This window comes from Phoxinus phoxinus (assembly GCF_949152265.1).
Source record: "Phoxinus phoxinus genome assembly, chromosome: 4".
In the NCBI taxonomy this organism is placed as follows: domain Eukaryota; kingdom Metazoa; phylum Chordata; class Actinopteri; order Cypriniformes; family Leuciscidae; genus Phoxinus; species Phoxinus phoxinus.
The window spans coordinates 3075707-3088256 of NC_136879.1; the positions used below are offsets into that span (position 1 = coordinate 3075707).

The 12550-nt window shown below is 38.4% G+C and overlaps 1 long non-coding RNA gene across 1 annotated transcript; it reads left to right on the forward strand.

The window, feature by feature from the left end:
- Positions 1-8181: 8181 nt before the first annotated feature.
- On the forward strand, positions 8182-11188 carry LOC306997398. Its single transcript, XR_013797366.1, has 5 exons — positions 8182-8246; positions 9163-9173; positions 9484-9632; positions 9995-10049; positions 11020-11188. It is a non-coding gene; the product is annotated as an uncharacterized lncRNA (long non-coding RNA).
- The last annotated feature ends 1362 nt before the right edge of the window (positions 11189-12550 follow it).

Consider the following 12550-nt stretch of genomic DNA (forward strand, 5'->3'; position numbering starts at 1 on the left):
TTCACCATGAGGAGATCTATCAAATGATATGCATATTGTGACGATATTTGTAACACCACGTGATTACAGAGCCTTAAAACTCGTTAGCGCCAACTAGTGTCCGATTTCTTTCAAAACTCTTACAGACCTTTGGGGCCATGAGTTGAACACGCCCACCGAGTTTCGTTCTGATTGGCCTCCGTTAACCTTGTCTAATAGGTGATTCAACTTAATTGGCCAATGGCGGCCATGTTTTTTGAGATACGCCAATATCCTTTTACACATACATGGGGCCTTGGGCCAAGACACTGCATACCAAATTTTAAGTCAATCGGACAAACGGTCAGGTGTTTATATGTTTTTTCTGTGTTATAGCGCCACCATGTGGCCAATCGACGCGTTTTTTTTACCGTGACCTCATATTGACGTCCGACACATGTGTACCAAGTTTGGTGAAGAAATCTCCTTTACTTCTCGAGTTATAGCCATTTTAGTTAAATAGGCTCCTCCCACAACGTTCATTTTGCGCCCCCTAGCGACTCCGATTTAAAAATTCATTTTTTTTTCGATCATTATTCATCTTCAGACTCCAGAGAATATTTCTGCACTGGTTTGGTTCCGATCGGGTGAAAAAACCTAGGGCTAGTTTGCAAAAGTAGGTTTTGAACAAAATCCAAAATGGCGGAAAAATTTGCATACCGGAAATGAAAAACCTCCGCGATATTTTCTTCGTCTTGAGCCAAGGATTCCAATGATATAAGACACTTGAGTCTAGGACAAAGGGTTATTGAGATATAAGCAAAAGAGTGTGATTTTTTAGTTGTTTGCGCTATAGCGCCACCTATGGGCCAATCGGGCTCATAATTTGATAACCTCTCCTCGATTTTTGTACTACCTTGTGGCAAAGTTTCAAGTCTCTAGCACTTACGGTTTGGGCTGCACGATGCGTTTTACAGGAGAATAATAATAATAATAATAAAAATCGGTACAATTACAATAGGTTTTCAGCACTTCGTGCTTGAACACCTAATTAAAGCTGCAAGCAGCATTTGTCGGTGTTCAAGCTTTTAAGGCCTTTAAGGCCTTTAAGCACATTAGCATCAAAAGACATTAGGATTTATTTAGCAAGCATTTAACCGCTGACATAATAGATGGAAAAACACCATTTATAGCCAATACAGGCAATTTACCATAGGAAATATATGGTTTAAAAGCTTTTTAACAGTTATAGCGCCACCTATGGTCCGATCTCCATAAAATTTTGCATGCTTGTTAATGATGTTATTGCACATATGCTCACCAATTTTTGTGAAGTTTTGAGTTTTTATTTAGGATTTATAGGCTTTTGAGTGTATTTTGACACGCCCCTTTTCTTAAATTACCCTCTTATAGCCATCCAAATGCAAAAGTTCAACTTTTTTTAATAATTATTGATCTAGAGAGTCCAGAGAATTGTTCTAGACTGGTCTGGTTCCGATCGGGCAAAAAACCAGGGACTAGTTCGCAAAAGTAGGTTTTTAACGTAATTGCGTATAATTAATGAACAATTCAATTGACAGCATTAGTTCTAGAGGCAAAGTTGTTCAGCATGAGGAGATCTATCAAATGATATGCATATTCTGACAATATTTGTAACACCACGTGATTACAGAGCCGTAAAACTTGTTAGCGCCAACTAGTGGCCGAATACTTTCAAAACTCTTACAGACCTTTAGGGCCATGAGTTGAACATGGCCATCGAGTTTCGTTACGATTGACCTCCGTTAACCATGTCTAATGGGTGCTTAAACTTCATTGGCCAATGGCGGCCATTTTTTTTTTTAGATACGCCAATATCCTTCTAGACATAGATGGCCCCTTGGGCCAAGACACTGCATACCAAATTTTAAGTCAATCGGACAAACGGTCAGGTGTTTATACGTTTTTTCTGTGTTATAGCGCCACCATGTGGCCAATCGACGCGGTTTTTTTATCGTGACCTCAAATTGACCTCGTACACATGTGTACCAAGTTTGGTGAAGTTATCTCATTTACTACTTGAGTTATAGGCGTTTTAGTAATATAGGCTCCGCCTACAACGTTAATTTTACGCCCCCTAGCGACCGTTAATCGATAATTGAACTTTTTTTCAATAATTATTGATTATCAGACTCCAGAGAAAATTTCTGCATTGGTTTGGTTCCGATCGGGCGAAAAACCAGGGACTAGTTCGCAAAAGTAGGTTTTTGACAAAATTCAAAATGGCGGAAAATCTATCATGGCGGAAATGAAATCGGAGATATACGTTTTTTACGTCAGGTGGTCAGCTTTCCAATGATATAAGACACTTGAGTCTACGAAATACGGTCTAGGAGTTATGACCAGTTTTGCGCAATTGATTGCTATAGCGCCACCTATGGGCCAATCGGGGTCATAATTTGATAACCTCTCCTCGATTTTTGTACTACCATATGGCAAAGTTTCAAAGCTCTAGCTCTTACGGTTTGGGCTGCACGATGCGTTTTACGGCAGAATAATAATAATAATAATAATAATAATTAAAGCTGCAAGCAGCATTTGTCGGTGTTCAAGCTTTTAAGGCCTTTTGGGCCTTTAAGCACCTTAGCCTCAAAAGACATTAAGATTTATTCAGCAAGCATTTAACCACTGACATCATAGATGGAAAAACACCATTTACAGCCAATACAGGCAATTTACCATAGGAAATATATGGTTTTAAAGCTTTTTAGCAGTTATAGCGCCACCTATGATCCAATCTCCATAAAATTTTGCATGCTTGTTAATGATGTTATGTCACATATGCTCACCAATTTTTGTGAAATTCCGAGTTTTTATTTAGGATTTATAGGCTTTTGAGTGTATTTTGACACACCCCTTTTCTAAATGAGCCAATTATAGCCATACAAATGCAAAAATGACACTTTTTTTCGATAATTATTGATCTAGAGAGTCCAGAGAATTGTCCTAGACTGGTCTGGTTCCGATCGGGCGAAAAACCAGGGACTAGTTCGCAAAAGTAGGTTTTTAACGTAATTGCGAATATTTAATGAACGATTCGATTGACAGCATTGGTTCTTGAGGCAAATATGTTCACCATGAGGAGATCTATCAAATGATATGCATATTGTGACGATATTTGTAACACCACGTGATTACAGAGCCTTAAAACTCGTTAGCGCCAACTAGTGGCCAATTTCTTTCAAAATTCTTACAGACCTCTGGGGCCATGAGTTGAACATGCCCACTGAGTTTCGTTCTGATTGGCCATCGTTAACCTTGTCTTAAACTTAATTGGCCAATGGCGGCCATGTTTTTTGAGATACGCCAATATCCTTTTACACATACATGGGGCCTTGAGCCAAGACACGGCATACCAAATTTCAAGTCAATCGGACAAACGGTCAGGTGTTTATACGTTTTTTCTGTGTTATAGCGCCACCATGTGACCAATCGACGCGGTTTTTTTATCGTGACCTCAGATTGACCTCCTACACATGTGTACCAAGTTTGGTAAAGTTATCTCATTTACTACTTGAGTTATAGGCATTTTTGTAAAATAGGCTCCGCCCATATTAACGTTTTGACGCCCCCTAGCAACCGTGAATCGAAATTTCAACTTTTTTTCAATAATTATTGATCTTCAGACTCCAGAGAACATTTCTGCATTGGTTTGGTTCCGATCGGGCAAAAAACCAGGGACTAGTTCGCAAAAGTAGGTTTTTGACAAAATTCAAAATGGCGGAAAATCTATCATGGCGGAAAAAAAAAACTTGCGCGATTTTTTGTTCGTCTTGAGCCAAGGATTCCAATGATATAAGACACTTGAGTCTAGGCCAAAGGGTTATTGAGATATAAGCAAAATAGTGAATTTTTTTTGTTTTTTGCGCTATAGCGCCACCTATGGGCCAATAGGGCTCATAATTTGATAACCTCTCCTCGATTTTTGTACTACCTACTGGCAAAGTTTCAAGTCTCTAGCACTTACGGTTTGGGCTGCACGATGCGTTTTACGGCGGAAGAATAATAATAATAATAAAAATCGGTACAATTACAATAGGTTTTCAGCACTTCGTGCTTGAACACCTAATAAAAATCAGTACAATTACAATAGGTTTTCAGCACTTCGTGCTTGAACACCTAATTAAAGCTGCAAGCAGCATTTATCGGTGTTCAAGCTTTTAAGGCCTTTAAGGCCTTTAAGCACATTAGCATCAAAAGACATTAAGATTTATTTAGCAAGCATTTAACCACTGACATAATAGATGGAAAAACACCAGCCAATACAGGCAATTTACCATAGGAAATATATGGTTTAAAAGCTTTTTAACAGTTATAGCGCCACCTATGGTCCGATCTCCATGAAATTTTGCATGCTTGTTAATGATGTTATTGCACATATGCTCACCAATTTTTGTGAAATTCCGAGTTTTTATTTAGGATTTATAGGCTTTTGAGTGTATTTTGACACACCCCTTTTCTAAACGAGCCAATTATAGCCATGCGCAAAATGCAAAAGTTCAACTTTTTTTTGATAATTATTGATCTAGAGAGTCCAGAGAATTGTCCTAGACTGGTCTGGTTCCGATCGGGCGAAAAACCAGGGACTAGTTCGCAAAAGTAGGTTTTTAACGTAATTGCGAATATTTAATGAACGATTCGATTGACAGCATTAGTTCTAGAGGCAAAGTTGTTCAGAATGAGGAGATCTATCAAATGATATGCATATTGTGGGGATGTGTGCAACACCACGTGATTACAGAGCCGTAAAACTCGTTAGCGCCAACTAGTGGCCGATTTCTTTCAAAACTCTTACAGACCTCTTTGGCCACGAGTTGAACATGCCCGACGAGTTTCGTTCCGATTGGCCTCCGTTAACCTTGTCTAATAGGTGCTTAAACTTAATTGGCCAATGGCGGCCTTTTTTTTTTTAGATACGCCAATATCCTTCTAGACATACATGGGGCCTTGGGCCAAGACACTGGATACCAAATTTCAAGTCAATCGGACAAACGGTCATGTGTGTATTTGTTTTTTCTTGATTATAGCGCCACTATGTGGCCAATCGACGCGGTTTTTGTATCGTGACCTCAAATTGACCTCCTACACGCGTGTACCAAGTTTGGTGAAGAAATCTCATTTACTTCTTGAGTTATAGACATTTTAGAAAAATAGGCTCCTCCCACAACGTTCATTTAGCGCCCCCTAGCGAACGTGGATCAATAATTCAATTTTTTTTCGATAATTATTGATCTTCAGACTCCAGAGAACATTTCTGCACTGGTTTGGTTCCGATCTGGCAAAAAACCAGGGACTAGTTTGCAAAAGTAGGTTTTTGACAAAATTCAAAATGGCGGAAAATCTATCATGGCGGAAATTAAATCGGAGATATACGTTTTTTTCTTCAGGTGACCAGCTTTCCAATGATATAAGACACTTGAGTCTGCGACATACGGTCTTGGAGTTATGACCAGTTTTGCGCTTTTGGTTGCTATAGCGCCACCTATGGGCCAATGGGGCTCATACTTTGATAACCTCTCCTCGATTTTTGTACTACCATCTGGCAAAGTTTCAAGTCTCTAGCACTTACGGTTTGGGCTGCACAACGCGTTTTACGGCAGAAGAAAAATAATAATAAAAATCAGTACAATTACAATAGGTTTTCAACACTTCGTGCTTGAACACCTAATAAAAATCGGTACAATTACAATAGGTTTTCAGCACTTCGTGCTTGAACACCTAATTAATCTAAAACATCTGCCATGCTATTACTTTTTTTTTTTTTGTTAAGTGTTATGCATAAGCCACTTTCTAATGCACATAATTAGCCTGTATAACAATTAGAATTAAAATTATGTACTAGTACTACATATGATAAAGTAACACATATACATTTAATGTCTGTATTTCATACCGTTGCTCCGGAAGTGGAAATTGCTGAATGTACCCATTGAAAGTTGTGTGCCCAATGATCTCATCTTGGGCTTTATCTCTGTGGCTACAGTTTCAGTCTCTATAGGGTCTGACTGACATCCAACTTCATGGAGTGTAGATGTAGTGGGGATCTCTTGGGAACTCGAACCTTGCTGAGATGTTGTCTGTAAGAAATAGACATTATGTCATCAATGATCAAATAAGAGTAAAACATACATTTGAACTGTAAAAGAGTTAAAAAAAATCATTACTGTGTAATAATCATTACAACACAAAAAATTAACTTCATAAACAAGAATTCAATATAGGCTAACCGTTCTAACAAATAGCCTACAGTCCTCAAATTTATTACTTTGAGTAAAGACTGCGTATATACTCAATAGTGATCAATACTGAATGGCACCGTTACTTCTGTATGTTTTGAAAGATTATAAGTTAGCCAAATATCTGTCGTAAAAACTATTAACCTCCAAACGAACACTAAACATTGGCTTTAGTACAGTAACGTTAGCCAAATCAAACACAGAACCTTGTTTAGCATAACTGTAGATAAAGCATGTAGATAAAAAAAACACATAAAAGCTATAATCAAAGAATAATTTACAATAATTAAAAGTTCGTTGTTGAGATTAAAAAAAGTTTTATAACGTTAGGTGTTTGTCGGATAACGTTAAATATGAAGAGCATATAACAAACTGCGTCATTTGTTTACTTCCTTGCTACAACGTACAATTAACAATACGAACTAGCTATTACAGGAAAACACAACGACGAAAAATAAATCGTACTTACAGGTTGTGGTCCGTAAACAGCTTCTGTTTTTAACGTTGGAACTGCTCCATCTTTCAGAACAAGCCGTTTTGCAAATCCTGCATTGAACTCGCGAAGATTGTGGAAGTTTTCCTCCGTAAAATGTGCAGCACAGAGAGCGAGATTTGGATAATAATTAAGAGGGACCGAATTAAAAATAAATTTCAACCATTGCCCAGCAAACATGCCAGTGCGGGCCAACTGTGGGTAAGTGTGGGTTTTCTGTGGGACAGTGTGGGCAAGGGCAAACCCTTTGGGGCCCCATGTGGGCTTTCTGTGGGCAAGCCCACAGTGGGCTAGCCCACAGAATACCCACACGGGCCCCCAGTGGGTTAGCCCATGCAGGGCCCATAGCCGTTTTGCCCATTTGGGCCCCCATGAGGCTTTACTGTGGGCAACCCACTGTGGGCTAGCCCACAGAAAACCCACACAGGCCCCCAGTGGGTTAGCCCATGCGGGGCCCATAGCCGTTTTGCCCATTTGGGCCCCCATGAGGATTTACTGTGGGCAACCCACTGTGGGCTAGCCCACAGAAAACCCACACAGGCCCCCAGTGGGTTAGCCCATGTGGGGCCCATAGCAGTTTTTCACTGTGAGGCCACCATGAGGGTTTACTGTGGGCATCCCACCACAACAGTACAGATAAATCATTGTTTTAAGATTAGAAGCTCAGGATTAATCAAACTATTTTAACAATCCCGTAAAATGTCATAAATGTTATTTCATTCAACAGTCCATCCCATACTTAACTAAAACTGCACACAGTCAACAAGATAGCAAGACAAGTACTATCTTTACCTGTTTGCTTGTAGCTGTTCCCAGACAGACTGATAAAGTCAGACAGATCAGTACATTACAGTAGTTTAAACAATATTAGACTATTAGTCCCCCCCAAAAAAATCACAGCACTTATATTAATACATTCATAAATAACATAATAACATATATAGCAATGCATGATGCATCTTTATAAATACATTCATGGAACTATAAAACGGACAAATTAATAAATCAGTGTTTAATGAATTAGGAGCATGCGCATTGAAAGAGCAAATGCATGACTTATAAAAATGTATATAAATATAACTATATCTTCTAATTCAGTAGGTCTCAATGAGTATTTATAAATATATTGATAGAATAGTAATATTGCTCATAAAAAAGTACAAATGGAGCTATAATTCATTATAAGCGTATTATGAAATAAAATTAACTTATTTGTCACAATATAACACAAGCAAATGGTGGACTGATTTGTTTTGGTATTCGTCAGTGATCTATTTATTATTATACAATTATATTTGTTATACTAATAAATACATCACTGATGAATTTATATATTTTTATATAATGTTATATTTCTGAAACCGCAAAAGAAAAAAGTTATAATATAAAAATGATATTATAAGTAATACAGTAGATAGCGTCATCACGTGATTAATTCTAACCAATGAGACTGCCGGAAGGAGCTGTCTTTCTGGATTCGACTCTGATTCGACTGTACCGCCCAGCTGTGCACCAAACAGGTAACGTAAGCTTTTTAAATGTCCATAGTCATTTGAGTTTTCTATTGAAATGAGTGAAACTGGTAAAAAAAATGGTAATGAATTAATTATTGGTATTAAATTACACTCATTTTATTGTTTATCTGATTATAGGCTATACAGTAGAGCTAACGTTACTCTGCTGCAGTTTAAATTAAACGGTTATAACGGTCGACTAGCTGCTCGACAGTCCGTTTTTTGGTAATCTCCAAGGTAATTTATACTTTAAAACTGCATGAATTCATTACCTTTAAGTGTTTAGCACCTTTTGGTGTTGTTATAATTTGGTTTATTGTTGTTTTCCCGTTTACGCGATGAACTAGGACCGAGCTAACATTAGACTACAATGGCCGGGCTGAATCAGTCATGTCGTTGTTTTAAAGGTTTAAATAGCGACGTAACCGAGGATTGATGTAACATTTGTGACAATACATAAGCTACACACTCAGATTACATCTCGTTAAGTATGATTATGACCGTTCATAATTGATAGACATCAATAAACACTGCGCGCTGAAGACAGCAAATCATACAAGTTGCGTTAGGCAATTTAACTTAACGTTAATGTTAACGTTACGCGCTTTGTAATTTTACAAAGCTATGGTCATATTACTATACTAACACGACTTAAAAATAACAGACTTTATAATTCTAACTTTAATTGATAACTGAAATAAAATCAACCATCTGTAATATTTAATTAACTTAATTAAATTATATCATAAGATATAATGGAAGTAAAACATTTAGGCCATGAAATAATATTCACATTAAATATGAATGTAATAATTTATCTTGAATGTATACATTTCATCAGAACGTTTGTCCATACAGAGCAATATTTGACTGAAATATTAATTTTTGTTTCTTTTTCTCCCTTTTCCTTGTGTGTAATCAGATCATACTGCTGTAAGTATTCTGTGGGAAACACTGTCTTTGACACATTCTCAGTTTTTGCATTGTAGATTTGTCATAGACATTTACAAAAAGTTTCTTTGCACCATATAACTGTATTTTCATAAACATTTTTCTTATGTAATCTGTTAATATTTTGTGTATGTTTTCTAAAAAATTAGATGATCCTCATCCACTTAACAAATACTGTATTTGTCAGTACAGTGGTGTCATATGTAGCATACATTCTCAGATGTTATTGTACATATTCATGATAAAAGTTTTACTGGGTTTATAACATTAAAATTGTCCTTTCTCTTTTCAGTATTCATTGCCATCTAATCCTGATTGCAAAATTGAGCTCCAACCCCAGTTAAGCAGACCTGCACCAGATGATCAAGTCTTCAGGGTCAGCAGACATTACAGACAGGCTGGAGGTACACTCCTCCATGACCAGGACTGGACACCACTGTTGTAAGTGATCTAGCAGTCATTCTGGATCTCTGAATTATGTTCAGAACATATTGTAGGGGATCTCATCTCTGGCCCTCGAGGACCACTGTCCTGCAGACTTTAGCACCAACCCTGGTCCAGCACACCTGAACAAGCTAATCGAGCTCTTTTGGTTAAAAGATCGAGTGAGATTGATCAGGTCTGGGCATAAACTGCAAGACAGTGCACTTCGAGGACCAGAGTTGAGAACTCCTGACATATTAATTAGTTAATAATCACTGATGAAAAAATAATACATATTTATTTGTATAGATTTATGCAATATTTGACTAATATTCAGGTGTCTTCTCTCTTTTCTCCTTAAATGTGATTGTGTCAAACAGCTAAATAAACCGAAAAGAGAGCCAGCCAGTCACAGGTCACTGCATCTTTTTCTGTGTAAGTACATTTTTGACTGTCAGACACATTCTCAATATTTGCAATTTTTTAAATAAAAATGACATATTCATGCTGCAAGTTAAAGCTATTATTGATTTCTTAAATACATTAAAGGGATTGTTCAAAACGTTGTTCCAAATGTATTCCTTACTTTTTTCTGTGGAATTTAAAAGAAGATATTTTGAAGAATGATTAATCTGTTTTGTCCATAAAATGAAAACGGCATTGGATCCCATTAAAAAAAAAATCAAATTTCATCTTCCACAGAAGAAATCATGCAGGTTTGGAATGACATGAGTGGGAGTTCAAGTTGACAAAATTATTCTTTACATTGTGTTGATACTTTTTGTAAATTTTTCTCATGCTCTCATTTCACCATGCCCTCAATTGACCTATGGCTAAGCCACGCCCCCAAACGCGATGAGCCAATCACAGTGCGCATAGCTAACCCAATACACTCGGACATTCTCTGCTTCCACGTCCATTGAAATGCATTGCAGTTCGTCAGTTTTCATTAGTTTTTATATGTTTTTTCTTGTCATTTTAAGTTTAAAATGGTCAAACGGTGTGCATGGGGTACATGCAACTCCGACACTAGGTATCCCGAGAGGCTGGGAGACGTTGTGTATTTTTGACCCTTTCCCAAGCCACATCTCAAACGAGATAAGTGTCTGCTCTGGATTAACTTATGCAGTAGACCACAACACCAACTAATAGGTCAATTGGTTCACTCTCTGTATGTTTCTCTCTCAACAACACCAATAACCATACATTTGTTTTTAATATTAATAAACAACACCTTTAACTATTTTTCCAGAACTTAAATTATTCTCAGGTTTCTCCAGTCAAAGTGCATTTAGAGGTTCTCAAAAGATTCTTTGTTCCCTGTGGTGGAAATGTCCTAACCCTTGGAAACCCAGCCATAACCCTTGGTTAACATTTCAATTGTTTTTTTCTTTTCTTCCTTTAGATGCTGACACAAAAAAACAGCCAGGCTGCAGCATCCGAAGTGGTAAACCATGGCTCCATAATGCAAGAGACTGGGATGGTGAAAGGAGCAGAAGAACCAGAAGACTGGAGATCTGGCAAAGATCTACTGGTATCCGAGGGGATTGATTTATTTTATTAGATGATTCATAATCCACTTAATTTGTTGTGATGTGGTTTTATAATATATATATTTTTTTTTTTTACTCAAAATATATTTAAAATAAATGCTGCTCTTTTGACAGTTCTGTTCAAACATTCCTGAATTTTTTTCTTCACGATTTACATGCTGATGACTGGTTGCTAGCTACTGAAAATTCAGTTTTAACATCCCAGGGAAAAATTACTTTGTAAAATAGATTTTAAGTTGCAATAATATTTCAGAATATTACTCTTTTTGATTTATTTATCAAAATAAATGCAGCTTTGATGGGCTGAAGGGATTTCTTGAAAAACTTTTGAACGGTAATGTATTGTATTGTATATTTTATTTTTTACATGTGAATAAATTAAATTATTTGAAACATATGACTTCTGTACTACTTCGACTTTCAGTAAGTGCATGTATTGTGGCAAATGCAAAGTAGAACCAAACTAATCTTGTTGTTTGTTATCAATACCACAGGTATATTACAACACTGTGGATTGTCTGCAGTATGCCCACATTTTTCCCAGTGCACCCACAGTAAGCCCACACTTTTCCCAGTGCACCCACTGTATGCCCACACTTAACCCAGTGTACCCACAGTATACCCACACTTTGCCCACAGTGTGGGCTTGCTGTGGGCCCACTCTGGTTCCCATAGTGTGGGGCCCACACGTGCCCTGCATTTCACGCCAGTATCTGTGCCCTCAATGGTCCCACACGGGCCCCTAAGGGGTTTGCTGTGGGCCCACTCTACTTAGTGTGGGCCAGCCCACAGTCAGCCCACACTTTGGGCTGTCCCACTGGGGCCCCACCTGGGCCCTATAGTGTGGGGCCCACACGTGCCCCGCATTTCACGCCGGTATCTGGGCCCACAGTGGGCTGCCCTCAATGGTCCCACACGGGCCCCTAAGGGGTTTGCTGTGGGCCCATAACGGGCCCCAGTGGGGGCCCACTCTACTTAGTGTGGGTCAGCCCACACTTTGGGCTGTCCCACTGGGGCCCCACCTGGGTCCCATAGTGTGGGGCCCACACGTGCCCCGCATTTCACGCCAGTATCTGGCAGCCCCATTCGGGTCCCAAAGAAGCATGTTTGCTGGGTGCTCTCTAACTCCCTCGTCCCTAGGAAGGTTGAACAAAGTGGACGTGCAATCCGGATGAAAATAACAACGTCTCCTCGGCATTGCGGCAACAACACTCCAGCCTACTACACAACAACTCTCCGTCTCGCCCCCCTTATTTAATATTCTCGGAGGAGGGGTTTATGTAAATATTGGGCATAGTGACGTCCGCAAGCCCACAGGAATGTGGTGTAGTCTCTAGCGGCCGTTTTCTGTAGTTCTTAGAAATGGATTTATTTAAAAGCAAA